The following is a 24,698-nucleotide window of genomic DNA, read 5'->3' as shown; positions in this document are numbered from 1 at the left end:
GTTAATGCAGGCGATATTGTCCGATGTTATATGGCCGGTTTCTAACTACCAAACTGATTGACCGACTGATAAGACCTCAAACTCAAAGGTGATATATTTTTGACAGTTTCCTCTCTCCTTCTGGCATTAGACGAACAGAGGGGAACCCAAAGGAAATGTAACCATTATGAGCTAGACTATGAATAGTCCCTCTTTCGCTTAGTCCGTCGTGCGGGACGCGAAAGAAAACCGCGAGAAAAAAATGGCCGCGCGAAATCCTGGAGGCGAGGAGAGCGCGAAAGGAGGGACTACCGCCTAAGCCCAAGAGTTTGAATTATATGCGTTGCTCTCACAACGCCAAAATATGATTGGCTTATGTTAGGCGCGTTGACAACGTGTTGTCAACATTCGAGATACCTGTGACGTCTTGCAGGAATGTTTTGGAACCGGAGCAAATCGAAGCGGTACCAGAGCAAATCGAAGCGTTGGAATCGCGCTTCGCAAGCCGTGATGTTCTTGCGAATCTGCCAACAGGCTTTGGAAAGATTTAAATTCATCCAGTGTTTTGTTTGGCAAAGCTTTCTGCCTCCAACCCGACTGCGAGCGTGTTAGTGATTTCGCCGCTCAACAGCATCGTCTAAGTCAGCGAATATCAATTCACTGAACTTGGCCTTTCTGCCGCCCATTTGAAAGATTGATCCGGACTCTCACTTGAAACCGGACATTCACCTGAAATTTTCCGCTGCTATCGGCAAACATTTCACCGCAGTTGGATGATCTCCTATGTATAATGTATAATGTATAATGTAAATTCTCGGTTGAAACTCTGTTGAAATTTTCGCAATAACTTTTAGACGCAGCGAAAATCCTTACAAGAGGCCTCATTCGCCGTCTTCTGTTTAAAACTTCTTTGGCAGTTTCGCTGAACGAACACTGAACGAAGATATACTTCTCACGGCATATGTTTTTGCCTGGCTACTTGAAGAGTAGAGTAGAGCAATTTTATTCAGATCTCCCTGGGCTATTGATAACAGGCGATAATAAGAGGACGTCAAGATGAGAAATCCTACACCGAAAAATCACTCGGCCGTGAAAGGGCAAACCCTTGGGCTTAGGCGGTAGTCCCTCCTTTCGCGCGCTCCTAGCCCCTAGGATATCGTGCGGCCATTTTTCTCTCGCGAATTTCTTTCGCGTCACGCACGACGGACTAAGTGAAAGAGGGACTACTCGTAGTCTATTATGAGCAGCTGTGTTCAGCTTTGAAGCTATGTTCTCTCTTTATCAGTCTCTTCATTTTGCGATCAACTCCAATTTCAGGTAAATTCTAAGTTTTACTTTATCTTTATTTTACAAGTATGATCTGACCTTGTTGCAAAGTCTGATTTAAAAATTCTGACTAAGATAGCTATCACGATAAATTGATTGCTATGGTTCAGTTTGACCCTTGCTGCAATTTTATGATTTTTTTGTTCTAGTGTATTGTAATTTAAATTAAAATGCACCAGAAACCTTTTTGGATTGCAGGTTGTAGTTCTTGGGCTCTAGCGCAACCTGGTAGTTGACTACAGGAAATGACTGATTCCAGATAAGTACATCGTAGTTTTGTCATTTGTTCGTCGTTTTCCTGGTAAACGATTTAATTCAGAGCAAGATTGATCGAAATACAATATACCACCAGAATCCCAGACCTAACACGTTTGTACTCAGTAAATTTTCTGAGCGAAAAGAAAGCCAGTCACCACTATAAAATGCATTTCTCTAGTCTCTTGATTTCAGGCTAGCGAATACAATGTAATATGCCTGAAAATAGCAACATCGTACAACTACAAGACTGTTCTATTGAATAAAGGAGATTTACTTCATTTATTGACATTTGCTCTCTTTTTTCCAAGGTTGAACACAGAGTGCACGTGCATTGAAAGAAAATGCAGCCATTTTGGATTGTAGTGTTTTACCCTTCGCTTCGATGCAAGTAGACGACATCTGAAAGATTTTATAGTCAGATAAGTTCGTTCTCATTTTCTTAACTCTTCTGTCTTATACCATTTACAGTATCAGTCCAAGGAAGAAAATAATTGATTTTCTTTTATTATGTAGAGTACATCCCGAGGGAAATCACCAAATAAACTGTCTTCATGTAGCAAAAAAATAATAAGTTTATACTGCTTTGTGCGTTTAAACGCTGTCTGAATAGTATTTATGCTTTAAATGTCTCTGTGAACCGCTAGCTCTGCATTTTTTTGACCAAATTCCTAAGCCTAACGTAGTTTTTAAAAGTCAGTGTATCAAAGCTTCCTCTTTTCTTTTTCATGCAGGTTTTAAAAAAGATATGCTGAGAGAAAACAAGTCCATTTTGTACGACAGTGCGTGGCTCTAATGTTCTTTGGTACAATGTAAGTATTGCAAACATCTTGGTTCAGATAGACCAGATATTATCTTCGCAGTTTTCTATTCATTAACTGAGAAATGTTGTCTAAATGTACCACCAAAGCTCAGCAGTAACGTTCATAAAATATTTTTTGCCGGTGTTAGAAATTTATTTGCACCTTGCCTCACTTGGTTTCTGGAAAATTTATGAAACGAAGGACTGAAAATTCGCCAATGCAAGAAAAACAACTTCGTTAGCTCTTGGACTCGGTGGTTTCAATCAGTAGTTCACTGCTTGCTAATGGCTGGAAACGCTTTTTCTCTACAATAAGTCCAGCACCTCAAATTTTGCTTTTTTTTCGGTTTCAGTCTAAAGTTAATAAAATCTCCTTCCATGTCAATACATTTTAAAGTATCTTGCAGAGAAAATCTTTAACTATTTTAATGTCCTCGGCAGAACCAGGAAGTTTGTTTGAGATTTGCCAGCCAACAAAAATTTAGTGTTTTCTTAAATAATTTTACCGTACAGTATTGATACCTGCTTTAAGAAGTCACTGCAGAATTGCCTGTTATTAAATTTATAAACACGTCTCGAATTTGTTGATGAAAAAAATAGTTCGTTTTATGTTTAATCTCCCTTTTTGCCAGGTGAACTCGGATATTGAAGAGAAAGTGAGGCCATTTTGGATTGCAGTGTGTAATTCTTGAACGCTGGTGCACTATATATGACATATTGGAAAAATCTTAATTCAGATAAGTTCACCCTTTCCTTATTTTACTTGAATTTGTCGTCGACCACTTTAATAACTGTGTCATTCCAAGTATCCTGTAGAGAAATCTAATCGGGAGTAGTGAAAGATGAAATTTTGATCGTGTGGTGAGTTTGGGACAAAGAATTGAACATCTCCGTCCGTGACGGGATTCGAACCCATAAACTCTTACATACCGGTTGGGCAACGAGGAATTGTTCTGATGTCCGAACGAATTCTTAAAAGTACACGATTGCGAGAGATTTGTTCATCAATTTCAATAAAGTAAAGCTTTAGAAAAGCACTGTAAATGTGTATTTAGGGGCAAATATTCGAAATTAACACAACTGGAGATCCGATAATCGTTGAAAAGTAATTTAATTTGTTGTTTTCTGCTCTTTTTATCACCAGGTTGAATGCAAACATCGTTTCAATAGAAAGTGTAGCCATGCTGGATCAAAGTGTGTAAGCTCTCGAAGCCTGGTTCAAGTTGACAGCCAGAAAAACACCTTTTTTCAGGTAAGTCGTTTTCTTCTCTGTTTACCATTGAACGGTTTCAGTCCAAAGAGTGATCAGAGTCTGATCATATAAATGTCTTCCTGACCCTTGTTATAAGCATTTCAGTTGGAGAGAAAATATTGGAATCAGGATATATTGTAACTAGTAAGAAGAATTTTACTTGAAGATTGGAGACTTGTCCAGTAACATAATGGAATCAAAGTTACAGAATAAAACATGCTGGTGTTAATTATTATAACCTTCGTAAGAACATTGTGAAAACAGTAAGTGTTAAGTGATACAATCAATATTAACCAGCTATTTTGTTGATGTTTCCTTTCTTTCTAGGTTTAATGCCCTTTCAAAGAAATGTGTAGTCATTTTGGATAGCAGTGTACTGGCTCTTGGACCCTGGCCTGGAAATATCTTACTTCAGATAAGCCGTTTTCTTGTTTCTCTAGTCGTTTACCATTAACGGATTCAGTCCAAGAGTGATCAAAATATAACATCGTACCTCGTTGCGTTGTCAAGTATGTTACAAAGGCAATGTTACCAAATTCATAAACTAACAACAAAAGAAATGTATGACAATCAATTGGGAAAATGAATATTTTGAGTACGAGACTGAAGTGGAAGGTTGAACATCGCAATTTATTATTTTAAAGGACAACTTGAAACGGCCGAATATTCTCCGCAATGCAAAATTGAAGTGCTTTTTCCTAACATTTTGAATTCAAATTTAACAGAATAAAACCGTGGTGGTGGTACTAGAAATTGTTACAAATTTATTTTGATATAAACATTGTGAAAAACAAAGATTCTAACGTAGCATTTCAGCTTACTCTCGGCTTGGCTTTGCGAACGAAGATTTAAGGAAGTGATCCACTTACGCTGCAGACAGAGAAGCATGTACGACAATTTACGAGAACAATTCCAGTTTAATAGTACAATGATAATTTGCAGTGCGAACAATGCTTTCCTTATACGAGGCCGCAAATGAACTTTAAAGGCGATTCATTTAGAGAAGGAATTACTCAAAATCAAATGTGTTTTAAAATAGTATTGTCAGGCATTCAAGAACGAACAGCAACTTAATTTATAACGACTGATAGAGCTCATGACTTTATCGGCATGACAATTCTAATTGCGCTTTGCCAAACACGATCATTTTTCGGTCATCAATGTTCGAAGCTTGACCAATCTATATAAACATGCACTACTTTTTCGTCTGTGTAACTGATATAAGTACAGTGTTAAACATGGAGGTGAATGAAAAAATATCATCGCCTAGGGCAAATTAGTGTCTTGCTACACCATTTAACATGGAAAATTAACGTTTAGAACAGAGAACAGGTGGCTGAAAATATTTACGAGCGTTGTTTGGTTTCGATACGTACTTGCATGTGTCCGGGCACAAGTGGGCTCAAGCCTTTAGAGAAATGTCATGTTTTCGATGTAGCGATGTTTCACTGACATAGATTTCAAAGTGTAGTTTGAGTATTTTCTTTTTCTCAAGAAAACAACAGTTTGTTGCATGTGAATAAAGTTTTTGTGTCAGTATTCAAGCAAACAGCAAACAAATAACATTCCAGCTAGAATAAATATGTGACGCTAGTCTCTCAGGGTAGCTGTAATGATAAACTGAAGTAATGGTCGAAACATTTTGAAACAAACAGCAAAAAAAAAATAAATAAATAAATAAAAATAAATAAATAAATAAATAAATAAAAATGGACCCAGAGAAAAATAGATAAATAAAACAAGTACACAGGTCAAAAGGTATCAAAACTACTGTTTACACTTATGAAATGTAATAGTGAAATAGAAAATAGATAAAATAGAATCGAAAACTTTAGAAAGCTTTGAATTTACATAGTATGTTAATTGCTGCACGCGCAGTCTCCCGCTTCCTTGGAATGTCGTTTTCCGTAAAAAATAAACAATCTTCAATCTAAGCAAGAGCCATAACCGGGGACGGAGACCGTAAGTCTCGGGATCTGCGCGCACCTAATGATATGGGGCACTTTTGCTATTTTTAGAACAAATTGCGCCACCCTGACTCGGACATACATCCGCGCGGATCCACGCACATGTCATGGGTTCTCGCCTGGATGTTGTCTAAAGAATAAAGTTTATGTAAGAAATCTCTCTACTCTGGTATCGAGGTAATTTGTGAATTTCTCAAACAGTGCTTAATCATAACCAAAACCTGTTTTTGATATTATTTGATATATTTCTGCTCGTTTGGCAAGTTTTGGAAGGAACGTCTGACGCGTACAAGTAGCTCCAGGGCGTGCACTTTAAAGTCCGAGTCTGTGTTTTCAATTGTAGCTAATTGGCAACAAATCTTGACAAAGATTTCTTTCGTTATCTTTTGTGCTGAGATTCTGCAACAATTTTCACTAACGCCAAAAGGCTACTATCATGTGTGTTTCTTCAACGTAGTGAAATTTTACACAGCTAGGGGCCAAACCACCCCCCAAATGTTTCATCAGTTCTTGGATATTTCACATTATTTCGCATTACTTAAAAAATATAAACTCTTTCTACACCAAACTTGGCAGAAGAGCAGGAGACCTATTGCCAATTATATTTATGTGAAAAATGTCAGTAAATGTCAAAGTTGTGACGTCACAGTGATGACGTCATGTTTCTTGCCACTTTTGAAGTTTTTAATATGCATATTTTGTACAATGTGTTGGAAAGAGGACATCAAGGGGAGTTGAAACCTGAAAAAAATTTGTCCATATCACAAAAATTACATGAAATATGGCATTTTTAAATATGAAAAATAACTCTGCAAAATATGGAGTCCTCCCCTTGAGAAAAATCACCAAATTGGAGCCGTAATTTTGTTCCAGCAAATGCAGCTATGTTGCACATGTGATGTGCCAGATGACTAAAGCAAAAATAAAGAAGAAAATCGGAATAAAAAATTATCCCTCTAGTGTTATTGCGTTAAAATAAGTTTTGTTACGTCATAACCTGTGACGTCACCCGTTTTTTTACTGTTAATACTATCCTAACAAAGCCGAAAATCAAATTTCTAAAACCATACGATTTTTGACAACATCAAGCTTTCTATTTTTCTAGATTATTAGCCTTCCTAGAAAACGACTGAAAAAAATAAACCAGAGAGACTGCCTTAAGAAGGACAGTATGGTTAAGCAAATTCCGGGGGGAAAAGCAAAAAAAATTTAATTTACCATGTCTCAAAAAATAATCATCATAGCAAAAAACGGTTTCCGGCATTTTACTCCTCAAGGCAAGGCCTTTCCAATGATATAATCTTTACATCAGATTTTACAAAAAATTATAGCACGTTTTGGTGACGTCATCAATTATGACGTCATAATCTGACATTTTGCCACAACTTCCAAATTAAAATAAACTGGAGAACAAAGAAAGTTCATCTGCCAAACTTGGTTCAGAAATATATAAACCAAGCAAATATAGCCTTCATGAAACATTAGGGGGGTGGTTTGGCCCCTACGTGAGCTGCGAAAATAAAATAGACAAGGAGTTTTGATAACTCAGCCAACAAAATCGAAATCGTTATTCGAGTTGATTAAAGAAAACGTCATCGTAACTTTGGTGATTATTCCTGCCGTATTCACATATTTTCAGCTAAGCAGTTTAATATGTTCTCAAACATTTATCAACCTTGAACATATTTAAAAACTAGAGATATTATTGCGGAAGTCCAATTGGTCATGTTTACTGACTGCAAAAAACACGGATCGGCGGGCGCTCTTATTCATCGACAACAGACAATTTATTGAATGTTTACACAAACAAAGCCTAGCCGTGTCTACAGACGTAAACTTATTGGGCCTTGATGAAATATCAAGTGTTACTTACAATTCAGGCGAAATGCAAACTTGCAATTGCTTACTACTTTTCGGTGGCGATAGACTCTGGCGAAATCCCCCAAGCGTGTGGCAAGAGGAGGGAAACTTTGAAGTCCTAAAACGCTGCAATATCCAAATTTTTCCAACCAGTTTTTTTGCTGTGTTACGGAAAAGCTGTTAATCTTCAGCATATGTGAAATTTATAGTGGAGTAATGTGGAACTCTTGTAAAAGAAGCAGCGGAACACAACTTGGTCTGAGTGATATAAAACGGGACATACCTAAATTCGACACTGCCTTACTTCAGTCGAATTGGAGCAGCTTACGACGAAAATATTTGAGCAAAATTCCAACAGACATAAACGTATTGAGTTGTGGGCCAAAAGCATAAAACATGTCTGGAATTTCGGATGCCATTGCCCCCGCGCTACAACCGCAAAAATCCTCGCAGCGTGTACGCGCGCTTTCCGCACACGATGGCGCAATTTGTTCTAAAAATAGAAAAATTGTCCCATATCATAGGGACAGCCCCAATACTAGAAATGGCGCGTGCTTACGACCTCCGTCCCCGATTATGGCTCCTGATCTAAGCTCATTTTAGCAACTCAGTGTAAAAGTTTTACATCGATTCGACATAAGGAAGATTAGTACAAAGTTATTGCATTGGAAAACGTTATTATCAGAAGTTAGAAACTAGTCTCACTTAGTGCAGGAACCGTGATTTTACAAGAAGTATTTACAAGCAGTATTCCTGAGGAAAGGTTTCAAGACATAATTATCATTAAGGTTTAATTTTTGCTTTGGAACTTTTGAACAAACCTTTTGAATTTTAATCATATTCGTCTATCCTTTTTATCTCTTATATGGAGTTCTTAAAAATGAAACAAATTTTAGAACCTGCAAAGGGTGAAGGTTAACTGAGAGCGTCTCTTTCCATGTTCATCAAATTATAAATGCGGTATAGTAATAAAACATATATGCAGTATGTGGTGATAAATCATCTAGAAATGTTAAGTTTCGTGCAATAACTTGTCAGGTAAAACTGATATCGTGCTTTTAAAAAGGACCTCCATCTTGGATTTCAAAATTTGCAAATATGTCAAAAAGTTTGAAAATACTAAAAAATATGGCGATTCAATTTTTTTTTCTTAATTAAGACTTTGTAAAAACCATAAAAATGTCTAAAACATGGACTTGAGCTTAGAAAAGTACACTAAAATTCATTAAACACCTTTGAGTGTGCCTGTTTGCCACAGGAGCGTCAAGAAAAGCAGTGAACTAATTGACACAACAAAACGTTCCCTGATTGTTTTAACAAGGAGTTACCAAGTTTAGTTATTTATATTGATCTGCGTCAGTTTCCAATGTTTTCACTTTATCAAGATACTGGAAAGAGCATTGACCTAAATACTGTTTCGAGACGCATTGGCAATTAAGGCAATTAATAATTAAAGTGAGATAAGAAAGTACTTAAACACGATACATTTGAACATGGTTAATAGAGGGAAATGATTATGAATCATGGCAAATTTCTTTGTTGTATGTTTTTGTTGGCTGTTTGGGGCGGGGGAGGGAGGTTGACCCTGCCCAAAATCTGGAAAAATACAAAAAGTTGTTATGTGTGCTCATACAGCTAACCAATAGAAATATTGCGATTACGTAATTCATGCACAGTCTAGGAGCATAAAACAAAAAGATGTACAGGGTCAAAGACCTTCCAACATAACTCTTAGCCTGTTTGTTTGCTTTTTTGATGTTTGCTGGGATCCTTAACCATTCCCTCTGTTAACTATGATTTGAACAAATGCAACTGTCTTAAGGATATGCTTGAAATTGTATCGATGACCTATAAGAAACTGGAACCGAGAATCAAACACGTAACCGTGAGGAAATTTAGTCGTGGACATGTTAACAGGTCGTTAATAATTTGCAGCAGGAAATCATTTCACATCATTGCTGATAAAGGTTGTATTTTTACCCCGCATTTGTCAGTCTATTTCTTAGCTGGTCGGTAATAGCAGATCGAGTTTTGATGTTGTTTCCGAAGCAATATTTGTTTTTCAACTCCTTGGCAGGCAAGTGTACTATGGTAGTTATAAGCCACGCTTTGGTAAGCAGTGAAAACACAAGGTCAATTTGCAAGGACCGACGTAACCTAATAAAAAAAGAAGTACCGGATCCTGTCCCTGTAAAGGATGTAATTGGACTTGGTGATGTCGGACTACTGACAAAAACGCTAGGCTGATAAAAAGGTTTGAGAAGGACATAATCAGTTCATATATTTCGAAAAGCTTAAAAAAACGTCCAGTACCTTGAAAAGACTGGAGAGGCTTTGTTTTTGATTTTTCGGTTTTACGTTCTTTTATCAATAATATGAATACTTTTGAAGCATGAATCAGTGGTACCCTATTAAAAGTTAAAGGGACACAGTCAGCTGGAGCACATGCGCATTAGATACCATCTGATTTCATAGTTAATTTGCATATCACAGAGACACGATCCATACTGTTTTTAACCAAATATGATACAAAACATAGGATGAGCAAAGGCCCACTCAAAAACAGGTTTTTCAGTAAACGATTGAAAATCAAGCAAAACACTGCGAAGATTGAAGCGGATTTCTAGATGTACTCGACGAGTATCTTTGATTTCAGGTTGAGGTGAACTTTTTCAAAGTGAGAAAACTAGTGTCCAGGTCAGCGCGGTCCCAAAGCCGACTGTGTCCCTTTAAGGATACCAAAAACATAAAAAACTATCTTTGACAAGAGGTGCTGTTTTCTGTAAGCGATAATCCAACCAAGTATTAACACAGCGGAGCAGGGCTTAAGTTTTGTATCACTCGACTTCAGTTTGCAGAGAAATATTGAGCCACGGCCCATCCAAGGATGCGAATAAGACAAGTGGAAATGAATATGTCAGTTTCTTTCTTAAGATTTGTTAAGTACAGTTCAGAAAACCTGAAAAAAGACATTAAATGCAAGTCATTTCTTCCCTACTGGTTCAGATGGAGGCAAAGCGTGTTGTTGATCATAAGTAAGGAAACAAGGTCGTGTCAACATGCCAGCAGAAGTAAATAGTTGCTGCAAAGTTAAAGTTTTAACTTTGAAAATGAAATTTACAATTTTAACTTTAAAATTTCTAGGTCCAAAAATGTTTTCTAACAAAAGAATTCACAAAGTCAATCAGTCTTCATAATGATTTCATGAAAACGTTTTATTGTGATCACTCTTGATCATTATGTAAGAATTAATAACCAACAGTTATTGTGCTTGACAACGGTACAGTAATCTGTTTATCATTAGTACAAATCTACCGGATTATACTAATGCAATACTGCATTTTGATTGGCTAAGGTATACCTTGTACGATCATCCATTACTATTCAGTTGTTGAAGATAGTCTGCAAAATAGGGACATTTTTTCTCGTCTCGCCGAAGTTTCGGAAGAGGATTTAGAAATATTGAATGGATAATCAAATTCTCCAGAAGGCTCAGTGAAACAAGGCCATTTGCTGTCACAGCACTCGAAATTTTAGAAAAAAAACTGATAATCGCTCGGACAAAGCTGAAAGATGGACTCAAAAGACAGTTCATTCTGCGCTCGATAACACTATAGTGACGTTTTAAAGTGTAGAGATTTAATTGGCAATCATTTAGTAAGAGTTCTATATTTAAACGACTAGTTTATTTTGCTTAGTATTTGTTTTTTTTCTTCTGAAGCCAAAAGCTAACGTTACCTTGTGAACATTTCATTATGTATGTAAGCACAGTAAGCTTTATTTGGAAAGAAAATATAGAACGAGTAGGAGGGTGTCGCAGCAGCACCCTCACTCCGACAGTTCAGCGCATAATAATACATGTTGATTCTGCGTGACACATTCTGATGAACTGTTAATATTTGATTCGATCAACAGGTAGCCTGAGGAATAGTAAAGAAAGTGAACAATGATACACCACAGCGAACAACTGGCTAAAAGACAAATGCAGAAACACTTTCAAATAAATTCTCTTTGAACTTGGAAATAAACTTTAAGAAAAGCACCTGTACTCCGTTTATCGTAAATCTGTCGATCCTCATAGTAAGTTACGATGGAATAGTTGATTAACAAATGAAGCGGACGTGAATATATATAATATCAAGTCTGTATGAGGGAAGAATAAAAAGATAGAGATTTTCGCAAATAACGAAAGTAAACTTAGCTGATGTAAGGAAGGTGCAAAGAGCAAATTAAAGACTAGAATCCAATAAGCTCTTACACCTTCCTGTGATAAAATATTATTTAGAAAATAGCTGTAGAAAAAAATATGCCGCAGAACCAGAAAGGTGAGTGCGGTTAAACCTGTGTCGTTGTCCTTTACTTTGCATTTAAATTCAGTTTAATCCAATGAACATTGCTCATTCCCAAAGAAGAGGGCAATGCCAGAAAAAAATCGTCAGATAATAAAAAAATCGGGAGATACCTCTACACGAGCCATTGTGCACAGTAGTTTATCTTCGGCCAAAAATCCCCCACCATCTTACAGGGGAAGATTGTTCGAAGAGTCTTAATTCCTGTCCCCCAAAACCCCCACTCCCCTGAATGAAACAATCGCGAAGGAGGACTAAATCTCGTCCATAATCCTTTACTTTCCTGGAGAGAATATTTGGAGAGGAAGTTTAACTCTCATCCATAATCCTCCACTCGCCCTTTAAAGTTCAAAAAGGGGTTGTAATATGAGGTAGACTTCCTCCCAAAGTACTTTTCTCTGAGAGGGTTAAAGGTTAAGAAGTAGCGGTAAGACTAAACTACACTGTGTCGACACTATGGGCATAAATAAGCAGTCTAGTCTTTCAGCCGTTTCCTAAACCTTGACCATCTTAAAGAAAATTACTTTGGGAGGAAGTTTTACTGAAAATGTAACCACTTTTGACTTTAAAAGGAAAGATTAAGAGATTATGGTTAAGACATATACTTCCCTCCAAATCTCCTTCCTAAAAAAGTAAAGGATTATAAAAGAAATTTATTCCTCACGCGTGATTGTTTCATTCAGTGGAGTGGAGGTTTGAGGAACAGAAATTAATGCTCTTCTAACAATATTCCCCGGTAAGATAGTGGGGAATTTTGGACAAAAGATGACCCACTGTGCCCGAAATATCGTGTAGGGATATCTCTCACTGACGATTTTCTTGAGGCAATGCGCTCCGCTTAAGGAATAAAAACTGTATCTTGGATTCAACTAAATTTAAATGCAAAGTAATTCTCCTTCCAAGCAAAGTAAAGGACAATAATAAAAGCATTTCCACCTTGTTTATTACGATTTCTGGAGTCATTACCTAAATTGAATATATGAATAAATTAACCATGGAAAGAGTCATCTTGCTCCCTACTACCTCCTCTGGGGAGGAGCAAGGAGGGAAGAAGAGTCATCTTGCTCCCTACTACCTCCTCTGGGGAGGAGCAAGGAGGGAAGAAGAGTCATCTTGCTCCCTACTACCTCCTCTGGGGAGGAGCAAGGAGGGAAGAAGAGTCATCTTGCTCCCTACTACCTCCTCTGGGGAGGAGCAAGGAGGGAAGAAGAGTCATCTTGCTCCCTACTACCTCCTCTGGGGAGGAGCAAGGAGGGAAGAAGAGTCATCTTGCTCCCTACTACCTCCTCTGGGGAGGAGCAAGGAGGGAAGAAGAGTCATCTCGCTCCCTACTACCTCCTCTGGGGAGGAGCAAGGAGGGAAGAAGAGTCATCTTGCTCCCTACTACCTCCTCTGGGGAGGAGCAAGGAGGGAAGAAGAGTCATCTTGCTCCCTACTACCTCCTCTGGGGAGGAGCAAGGAGGGAAGAAGAGTCATCTTGCTCCCTACTACCTCCTCTGGGGAGGAGCAAGGAGGGAAAAAGAGTCATCTTGCTCCCTGCTACCTCCTCTGGGGAGGAGCAAGGAGGGAAAAAGAGTCATCTTGCTCCCTACTACCTCCTCCCAACATGTTGTGTGCGTTTGTCTACCCTGTTGCGACATGTTTGGTGTTTTGGTTAAGTATTAGCCATCAGCACGTAATATGATTGAACATGTCTCAAGAGGGTGGCCAAGCGCGTGCAACATGTTACGCACAAAATGTTATGATATGTTGGATATACATGTTGCGGTCATTGGGGGAGGGGGGAGGTTAGATCTTTATTTATTAACACACCGTTTAAGTTTTAAAGTAATGGACAAGGACACAAGATTTGGCCGGAAACTTAGTTTGCGGCTTGTTTATATATCTTGTTCTCGTTATTTAATGATCTAATGTTGTAGAAGGTTTCAAGAGCTCTTTTTTGTGAGTCCTTTAATTAGCCCTTACACCTTCTTAACACCAGGAAAGGCTTTGCGAAATTTCACTTAAGTATTATACTTTGATTCACATTGTTTCAGAGAAGAAAATGCTGATGAAAGCTACCTTGCAAGTCTTGTTTATTGATGAAATAGCTTTCAAAAAGTCAGTAATGTTTAACTCTTTTCGAAGACTTGCTGACCTCCTTTTTTAACACTATTTTAAGGTGGTTGAATGTAATATTGATAAGTGCTGCAGTCCATTTTCTTAACGGATCCGTCTAATATCTGTGATCCTGTTGACAAGAATTATCATTATTGATCAGTCAGAAGGCAAGTGTAAGTGCTATCTAGACAATTGAAAATACGTGCACTGAGACGTTATATGCTAATTTGCCAACTGTACTGGTTTAACAAGAATGAGCGCAAAAATTTCAAATCTCTATGTCAAGTTTTTTCTTTCTTTAATTTCTTTTCATATACACAAGCTATTCGTATCGTTTGGGTTTGATAGGATGCCATCAATATTTGGGTTCTTCTTTATCACAAAATCCGTTAACCAGGATTCTATTATCATTCTATAGAAAGTCAAGTTAACAACGTGTTCTGCTAAAATGAATAAGAACTGTAGATCTACTTCAGCTACCTTAAAAACAGCTAGGAGAAATTGTATGTTGATTTCTAGTTCTTGAGAATTGAAAAGTTCATTCAGTTCTACCTTGCCGCTATTTTATACGTGACGAACACGTTGCTCTTCCCCTGTCAATTTTAAACCCTTTTTATCCGTAAGACAAAGCATTTGACTCGACTCATTTACTATTTTATAAAGTGCCCATGAAATGATCTTTCCAGCTAAATCAAGCCATTCTTTAAGTGAGCCTCAAATTACTGTTTATTTGTGTAACTGAAGTGTGAAGAAACATATTTTAAACTCAAAATTGGTAGACGAAAAGCTCTATTTCGTTTTGGAGACTGATGGCAAAATCAGATTTGTAAACTATCTCGCTTGTCAGTTTCCCACTGTCGGAAATGTTAAACAGAGTGCTTTTATTTTCTCACTGAACTTGTCGTGTATAGTAAGTCATTTTATACAGAGAACGGGTTTGTTGGGGAATTTGATGCCTTGCCGACACCTCTCTCAAGACCGTAGCTAGAAACGCTCCAAACATGTATGGAGTTACCACTTTTTATCGGTACTAACTGGAAAATTTAATATCCGTTCACGACAAACAGAAATATTTTATTACTCTAGGCTATATTCCTTCCAGGAATCTTAAAGGTACTGAATAATTTTAAAATGCCTTCAGCTATCCCGCAGCATTTCTAACAGAGTGTTGCCAAATTATTTCTGGTTACAATAAAATAATGGAAAATCGAAAACTAATCATCATCATGGAATAATATAACTTTACTTCTTGTTTACTTTTGCAACAAAGTGGGCAGCACTATTGAACGTTGGAAATGGATAATTATAACTTAACTCACGTGTCTGCGTATTGACCATCTTATTTTTTAATTGTCATCGTACACAAAGAAATTAGAAAAAAATCAGAAATCGAGAGTGAAATTTGCCTTCCATCGCAAAAGTGGTTTTGCACGAGAACTCGTTTTCAAACAGAAGGACAAGGTAAACTCGGAAATGGCCAATTCACTGCTCCAGCAAGGACAATGATCCAAAGTTGACGACTTCCTTTTTTCTCATCATCTTGTTGAAATTAATATTATTGTAATTAACTGAAATTAATTGAAATTCTCATCATCTGGTGAAAGGAGAAATGAGCTGTTGATCACTATTTCTTAGAAATAATAGAGTCCATTTCTATAATCGACATAACACGTTTCAGTGATGAACGACTTTTTAACTTGAATTTGTTACCGCTTTCTAGGAACAATACGTGAAAACTGGAGCGGAGCGTATGCTGGAAAATCACATCTTCGTTTGCACCGAAATGGCAAAGATATCTTTCTCTTGAATTTATAAACAATCCACCTCTGAATTACAGTTCAGCAAGTTTCTCACTTTTTCTTCTACAAATCACTGGTTAAGAACTTCACAACCTTAACTTTTTTTGTACAGGACGCTTAAAACAAAAGTACTGTTTTTCCTTATCATTTTTCATGTGACTGTACCATGTAAGGAATTAAATTCGCACTCCTGGTATTACTTTGGAATTTTTTTCCTATTTTGTCGTTGAACATCTTAGTCGTCACTGATTTAGTTTTTTAAAAAAACAGGCTAAGTCGAGCTGCCACAAATTGCAGCCGCTTCATTTAATGCTCTTTAATGCGACTGTATCGAGATGAAATCTACACAATATGCCACAGGAACAGTTCTTACAACCTGTCTGTGGGTAATTTATAAAGCCAGAATTCCTAAATCAAACGTAATGGTTATTCTGGGGGCATCGATTTCCCTTCTTGAATATGTACTGCAATTTTGGTGTCAAGATTGAACTTAAAGAAAGTTTTCAAACACGTAAATCCAATTCTTTTCTCTGACCTTTTCCAATAAGAACGCCGCAAAGAGATGGTAAATTGTACATTTCTTCTACCTAGCCTCCTCTTTAACAATGCATAGAGTCAGCTTTCGTCACGACACACGACTGAAAACAATCTGTTGCTGGTGTTTTGTGGCGCTATTTCAGCCCACAATGCGAGCGATTTGGCAAAATAAATCTTACGTTTGATATTTTTTCCACTTAAAAGTATGAAACATTCAATACTTAGTTGCTACATTCTTTCTCGTAGATTTTTGTGGGCGAAAGATGAAAATTTGGCAATAAATATTGTAACTTTTGACATCAAGACAATATGTCATAGTTGATTTACTATTTATTCTAATCACCTGACTCGTTGGCAATGTCTTAATTCAGTCAAGAGATTTAATTGCTGATCCACTGTCAATTTTATAACTTTATTATCCGTTGGCTCATTTGCAATATTTAAAGTGGTGCCCTTGAAATGAGCTTTCGAGCTGAGTCAAGTCACTTTTTTGTGCAAGTGATATACGAAGAGTCAGTTTTTAATTTGAAATTGACAAGAAAGCCGTCTATTTATTTCCCTTTGGGCTGGTATATACATAGCCAAACAGTTTAGTAAACTCTCTCGCCTGTCACAATTTCCCTTTGTCAAACATAACCATAATACATTTTTTTAGTCATGTGATGCAGTGAACAACCGGGTTTGGTTTAGAATTGATGCCTCGCTGACATCTGTCTTCAGACCCTGTTAACGCCCAAACATTGAATTCACCACTCATGGAACACTTACTTTTCGTATCAGTTCTAGCTGGAAATTATCCACTCAGGAAAATCAGAAACACTTATTGTCTGATGTCACCAAAGAAAAATAAACACAGGAAAATTGCGTTAACTACTCTCGGAATTACGCTAAAAGAGGCGGAGAAACAAATCATTTGCAAGCAGTTATCCCACAAAGGTAATATGATTATAAATTTGAATTTACGGAAATGTCTTACGAAACACCGCCTTACGCTCCCAGTTACCCGTGTGTTCTAACTTTCCGGACATTAAGGAGCTCAAGCAAACCACGACGGCAACGGCAACGAAAATTTTTTGGACGGAAGGGCAGTCTCAGTCACGTAGAAATTTATTAGTCTTAATATTGTGTTGATAATGATTGCTTATTTTTTTCCAATCTTCTAACATTGCGTAGCACAGTAAAGGCAAACGCTAATGTGACTTTGACTATTGTTTTCCTATAAAACAAAAATTGGAAAACCAAGTAAATGGGTCAAGCTAAAGAAAGAATTTAGCCTTGATGACAAGCAAGTTTCAGAGGCATTTCTTCTGCCAGTGAGGGCTGCTAATGAACCGTATCTACGCTCCTTTCGGTACAAAGTGTTGAATTCTGTTCTGTTTACTAATGACCGCCTGTGTAAAATAGGATACGTTTCTAATCCCAACTGCATCTGTAATCAGCAAACGGAAACAATATCCCATATTTTGTTCGGTTGTTCTTTTTCATATTCTTTTTGGCATGAGGTTAATGAAAAAGGTTTTGAGCACAATCAAGAGTTGCAGAAGCCTCTCGCTTACATATTGCAATGTTATTGTTGGGTCTTTTGAGGAGGAGATGGATCTATTTAATTAGATAGTAATTTTAGGAAAATCTCTCTTGTGGACTTGTCGATGTAGAGAAACATTACCTTCCTTGAGCCACTTCATAAGAATTTAGGTAATTAAATATGAAACTGAAAAACACATTTCAAATCGAATAAAACTAAATTGTTTAAAGAATAATAGAAGATCTTTGAGGAAGCAGTTTTAACTAATAATTATAGTAGACAACGCTATCATTAAGGAAAATCGTTAAGTTAAATAAGTATGAAGATAAGAATTGACAAAATCTTTTTTCTTAATTCAATATGGTGTCATTGTTAACTTCTGTAAACCAAACTTTATTCGTTCTTCTGTAAATTAATTGTTAAAAAAAGGATTGTAATTGATGTAATTGTGGAAATAAAAAATCCCAAATGAAGAAAAAAAAAAACAAAGCAGCAACGAAAACGTCACCAAGCAAAAAGTTTATTGAGTAGAACAATGGCTGTGCGCGTGCGTTTTAAGTCTTTGTGCATTTTGTAGCCGTAATGTGACATGAACAGGTTCTGTGCATTTTGAAGAACGTAGGTCGGGATGGCAAATTTTTTGTATTTCTTTTTGGAATGGATCGCTGGCATTACATATTTAGTTTGAGCGAGTTTTAGGTACTGATTGGGGTACGGAGCAGATATCCAGATTGTTAGGAGATTAGAAATATCATTTTTCTTTCTAGGAGTCGTCCCTGGCGTAGGTATCGTCGTTGCTTAAGCTAACTATTTCATTTCTTATCCACAACTCAAAATTCATTCTTTCATGTATAAAAAACAGAGGTTTTCGCATGCAGTTTCCAATGAAATTGAAAACAAAGTAGTGAGTTTAAAACCAGTCAAGAAGTAGAATCTTTCAAGTCGATTTAAATAAGCGACAGAAATTCCATTTATTAATTATATCATCCGCGTTTTTTTTCAAGGATTTCCAGTTCGAAGTCTAGCTGACCTTGTATCATGTCTTTAATATTGTTGTGTTAACACAGTTTCAATTTACGTTTTATGATCAGTTATAATAATTCATGAGTCTTCTTTAAAATTTGTATTTTCTGAATATTTTAGCACAAAGTTTCGTCCAATAGATAATACGGCCAGTCAACAATGCTCCTTTCCCCCATTGGAATGTCATTCAAAACGTTTTTTCACATGAAACACTCTAATAAGTACAATTTTGCTTTATTAAATTTTTAAATGAACTTCAGTTTTCGGTTGACATTGTATCACGAACATTTGATGAGAGAAAATTTGATGAAAGAGAACTCATCGCAAATTGCGAAAAAACGTTTTCTCCGTGAAATTTAACCCATAGACCTAAATTAATTCATAGCAATTTTTTTTGAAAAACATTTTCTCTTTCTGATCTATCTACGAGTCCGTGAAAGATTTAACCCCCCAAAGAAGACATTGCACAGATTTTGAATGGTCAATGTGCAAATATATTCTGAAATTACCTAAATATATTCTGAAAGGCCGTTTTTCATTCTTTTGGAGGGGTGGGTCGGTTAAAATATTCAAAAAAGTATCCTTACGTGCTTCCATAAGCATGCCGTGATGAAAAAAGAAACTACTCAGGGCTCCATTAATGTAAACATTATGCAAGTAAAAAAACAAGTCGAAAATTAATTGCAAAGGCACTTCAATAAGCTTGTATACTCTGGTACTGGTAGAAGTCATATTGCCAAATCCTGTGTTAACAAATTCCAGTAACGGTATGAAAGTTGTTTCATGGTCTCCTTTTACAATTGCTCACCAAGTTCATTCAATAATCTTCCTCCGAGCAATTAAGAAGGAATCTACAAGACGTTTGAGTAACAAGTGGAAAAAAACTTTGTACCGAGATTATTCACATCGTATTGCAAACGGCTGTGCGACTGTTCTAAACATCTTCTCAAAGGAAATTATTTCTAACGACACCAAATGTCGACTGAAACAGATTTTGAAGTTCATATGAAATACTTGAAATTACTGGTGAAATGAAACTGATGATGAAGGTTTACCTTTGCTTGCACAATTTCTCTAAACTTTGAAACTTATTTTCCCACATTTCCATGGGAAATGGTTTTCGGTGTTATTTCAAGCAACTATTTATATCGTAACCTTTTAGAAAATGCAGAAAGGACTGCAAGATACTTAGAATTACTCTGGATGGAGCTTTTTGTCCAATAAAAACTGAAATTGCTCGATTTCCTCTCGGATTTTGTCTTAATTATTATTGTAGAACTAATTAATGATTAGATCTGAATAAGGCAACTTTAATTATTCTATGCTCAATTCAGTGGAACGTTTTCATGTGACGTCATCAAGCGTTTAAATCCAAACGTAAAGAACCACCAGAGTTTCTATCCTCATCAGGCATAAGAGGTGCGAAAATTATACATCTTGACAGCATTTCAGCGCAATGGTGTCCTTCGTTTGGTAACAAGTGCATTTTGAATTTTAGAGTTATGGCAGTGCGGAACATCGCGTTTGTCGAAAAATATATACTTATCTCATGATTTTTAGCCCTTCGTGAAATAAAAGTAGCAGTTAAGTGTTAATATGTTGGTTTGTGCAGAATAGTCAATCAATGGCCTAGATAACCAAGAAGATCCAGATTGTCACACTATTTTCCGGCTGCCATATTGGCGAATCTTTGCTGAGGTCATTTTTTACATTTTTCCTCATTGACATACTACTATGCACGGAGAAGGTATCACGCTAGACACGAATTGACTACAACAATTGAAAGAGTTTGTGAAACTTAGTAATTGGTGAAACTTTTGGCTCTTTGGCTGTAATATTCGAGGAGAAATTGGCCTTAAAAAACCGCCAAATTTCTGGGTGGCAAACGCCCTAATGAGCATTTACATTCTTTGTTAAATTTTGAGCAGGAGCCATAATCGGGGACGGAGACCGTAAGTCTTGGGATCCGCGCGCACCTATGATATGGGACAATTTTTCTATTTTTAGAGCAAATTGCGCCATCCTGACGTCATATATCCGCGCGGATCCACGCACATGTCGAGGGCTCTTGCGTGGATGTTGTCACGTTGCGTGATCAAATGGTGGGAGTTGAAAGACCTTTGGGGATTATCTTGCGTATTTTTCACAGCGTAGGTAGGGAATAAGGCAGGGAATACGAACCAGGGCGCTTATATGTAGTTTTACGCTCTGAGCTAACGGAAAAGGTGGGCTTTTCAGGGTCGAAAACAAGACTTCAATCTCCCGCTGAGAATGGATAATAAGATCTGCTCGCGCTAGTTGAAAGCTTACGCGTATGTTTTTTCGTTTGTTCTGACTTAAGAATATAGCAAGAAACTCTCTACTCTGGTATCGAGTTAATTTGTGAGTTTCTCAGACAATGGTGAATCATAACCAAAACCTGTTTTGATGGTTTCTTATTGTTTGGTGTGTTTGCAAAAGTTTTTGAAAGGAAAGTCTGACGCGTACAATTAGCTCATTTGCATAGTGCAGCTCGTGCACTTTCAAGTCCGAGTCGGTGTTTTCAATTGCCAACAAATCTTGACAAAGATTTCTTTCGTTATCTTTTGTGCCGAGATGCTGCAACAAATTTCACGAACGCAAAAAAGGCTACTAACATCATGTGTGTTTCTTCAACATAAGCATAGTGAAGTTTTACACTGCGAAAATGAAAATAGACAAGGAGTTTTGATAACTCGATCAACAAAATCGAAATCGTTATTCGAAGTTGATCAAAGAAAGCGTCATCGTACATCTCGTACTTTGCTGATTATTTCTGCCTTATTCGCATATTTTCAGCTTAGCTTTTAATATGTTCTCAAACACTTATCAATCTTAAACATATTTCAAAACTACAGAGTTATTGTTCGAGTTCGATGTACGCTTTCACACGAAAGTGCGGCGGAAGTACAATTTGTCATGTTTACTGACTGTACAAAACACGCATCGACGGGCGCTCTCGTTCATCGACAACAGAGAATTTACTGGATTTTACACGAATAAAACTGAGCAGTATCTACGGAGGTAAAGTTATTGGGCCTTGATGAAACATCAAGCGTTGCTCACAATTCAGGCGAAACTCAAACTAGCAAATTTTGTTTTACCTTTCGGTCGCGATAGACTGGCAAATTCCTCGCAAGCGAGTGGCAAGGGGAGCTAGGAAACTATGAAGTCCTGAAGCTCTGCTATATCTAAATATATCCAGCTAGTTTTTTGCTGGGTAATGGAAAAGCTGTCAATCTTCAACATATGTGAAATTTAAAGTGGGGTAATGTATAGCTCATGTAACAGAAGCATCCGTCGGAACACAACTTGGTCAGCGATATATATCTAAGCTTAAAGCGGAACATACCTAAATTCGACACTGTCTTACTTCACTCAAACTGGAGCAGCTTACGACGAAAATACTTAAGCAAAATTCCAACAGACGTAAACGCGTTGAGTTGTGGGCCAGAACATGAAAAATGTCGGGAATTTCGGACGCCATTTCCCCCGCGCGACATCTGCAAAAATCCTCGCAGCATGTACGCGCGTGTGCCGCAGGCGATGGCGCAATTTGTTCTAAAAATAGAATTATTGTCCCATATCATGGGGACAACCCCAATACTAGATATGGCGCGCGCTTACGGTCTCCGTCCCCGATTATGGCTCCTGATTTTGAGTTTTTAAACCCGCGTCGCTCAAAAATTATGCAATACATCGCGCTCAAATTCCTTGACACAGTTGATCGTGCTATGCCCTTTCAACATTCAGAATTTCCATCAGAAACTGTATCACTTATGGGGCAAATATTGTAAACAAAGATTCGCCAATTGGTGTACCACGGAGGTACACCAATATGGCGGCACCATACTGAGCTCTTTAAATTTGTGCAAAACATTTAGGCAAATAACTGAAGTTTGGGACGGCGCATAGACCTAAAACCTGGAGAGGAGTCTTCTTTATTTATCTTCAATAAGATCGAATTTCCTTGTTTTTTTTCTATTGCACGACAGTGAAAACGATCTATTGTAGTCCGGCTATCTGACCAGCTGTGCCTTTCCAAGATTTTTTTCAAGATTTAAAATCCTTCTTTACTTGACAAAAACAAACAAACAAACAAACAAACAAACAAAAAACAGAAGAAGTCCTTTTTAGAGCAATCTTACTTTTAATTTGGCTCATTGTGATACCGTCAAGAGTTATACGGCTGTACAAACAGCACTCTTACATGAAGTTTGCAATGTATGAGAAGTGACGAACTGGCAGATTAAAAACTTTCAATTGAGATAGTTCACTTTATATTCTTGAGAATACTACTCAAATGCAAAGGATATATACATGCAAAACGACAGTTCGTTGTGTCATTCATCTCGGCTTAATGGGAATACTAGTGAGCATTCACGACATGATTTTATTGATAAGCTGCGGCCATGTATTAATTACTTACTACCCCTTCCTCTTCATTTAAATTTTTCTCGTAAAGAAACCACCATTGTTCTCAATTTAGCAAAATACTTTTTTTCTCTTATCTCAATTTCCACAACTTTTGGTTATGGTCTTCATCAATGCCTTGAAAAAAACAAGAATTACGAGATATAATATTCGATAGCTTCAGGTTGACCTTCAGCATAACGAACTGAGTGGTAACTTTTAACATATCCCATGCTCAAAATGTATATTCTCATTACTGGTTTTCTCATATTGTTTTAAATGTTAACTCTGAGAATTTAGTTTTTCTAAGTGGTAACTCTTAAGTACATCCCATGCTCAAAATGTGTATTCTCGTTACTGATTTTCTCATATTGTTAATATTAATTCTAAGAATTTGGTTCTTCATCAAGACAATATCTTCTAGTTAATCAGTTTCTGAGATTTTCATAATTCTTACGCCGAAACTGTTAAAAGTTAACGAGAGTAGAAATAATGTACTTATCTGAGATTTGATGTTTCCAATAGTCAACTTGTGCCAGAGTCCAACAGTACATTGCGATCCAAGATGGCTACCCTTTCTGTCAACAGTGATATATCAGCCGCCTGGAGCGAGAGAGACAGAGAAAAAAGAATATTCAATCAACACTACCTTGTCAACTAATAAATTTACAGCAGTGTTAGATTCAATTGATAACTATGTAACTTTTCAGAAAACAGTAGTGTTTTGATGTGTTTTCGAATTTTAGCATTTTCTTCAAAAAGGAAATAGAATTCCCATGGAATCCAAGATGGGTTGTATTGTTCGCGCTTCTAAGAATCAAGGATAATGCTTTCTAACTTGGTTATAATATAAGCTAGCTATCAAAATTGGATTTAATGATCATTAAAAAATCTTTTTTATGACTATTTACGTCGTGGTACTCTCCTCTTCACCTAAACGTTTTCAGACGCTTAATTCCAAGAACGTAAAATGAAAAGTGCAAGATGTTCCTTCACATAATAACTCCACCCCCCACGCGAAAATGATCTGAGCCAACAAAAGTTCGACCCAAAGTCCTTCCAAACAAACGGTAGTCTCATTATAATAATTATTATCGAACATAACACAGTGTACGTGTATTGTACTGATATAAATTATGGTATTTTCTGGACAACAAGACAACCGTACGCTTATATGCAGCAATGGTACGAAACTTGAAAACCTATCAATTTTACAATCAGAATCAAGATTTTTGACACTCTTGGAGTGTAAAGATAGGAAAACCATAATCTACTTATCTGAGCTGAGATGTTTTTCCAACAGTCATCGATCGTACGCTAGAAGTGAAGCTCTGCACACTGCCATCCAAAATTCAGTTAACGTTGATGAAATTCAATTAATTAAGGTTGATGAATAAATCCAGAAACTCGTGAACTGTCCTTTAACACATCTTTGGTCATCCTGGAGATAGCAGAGCAAACGGCAGCAACTTTAGTTATTTAATCACCTAGGT

General features: G+C 37.0%; 2 long non-coding RNA genes across 2 annotated transcripts; one reads left to right on the top strand and one right to left on the bottom strand.

Moving 5' to 3' along the window:
• The first annotated feature begins 6,801 nt into the window (after window positions 1–6,801).
• Window positions 6,802–12,427, top strand: LOC149108648 (uncharacterized). Its single transcript, XR_016208700.1, has 2 exons — window positions 6,802–9,695; window positions 11,357–12,427. It is a non-coding gene; the product is annotated as an uncharacterized LOC149108648 (long non-coding RNA).
• Window positions 12,428–13,848: 1,421 nt separating this feature from the next.
• Window positions 13,849–24,698, bottom strand: LOC149108647 (uncharacterized). The gene is made up of 2 exons (XR_016208723.1): window positions 23,704–24,698; window positions 13,849–14,020 (listed from the first exon to the last, which is right to left on the bottom strand). It is a non-coding gene; the product is annotated as an uncharacterized LOC149108647 (long non-coding RNA).

Source organism: Orbicella faveolata, unplaced genomic scaffold, assembly GCF_042242905.1.
Source record: "Orbicella faveolata isolate gen_17 unplaced genomic scaffold, um_ofav_v1 contig_25, whole genome shotgun sequence".
NCBI lineage: Eukaryota > Metazoa > Cnidaria > Anthozoa > Scleractinia > Merulinidae > Orbicella > Orbicella faveolata.
This window is presented reverse-complemented; position numbering and strand designations above follow the sequence as displayed.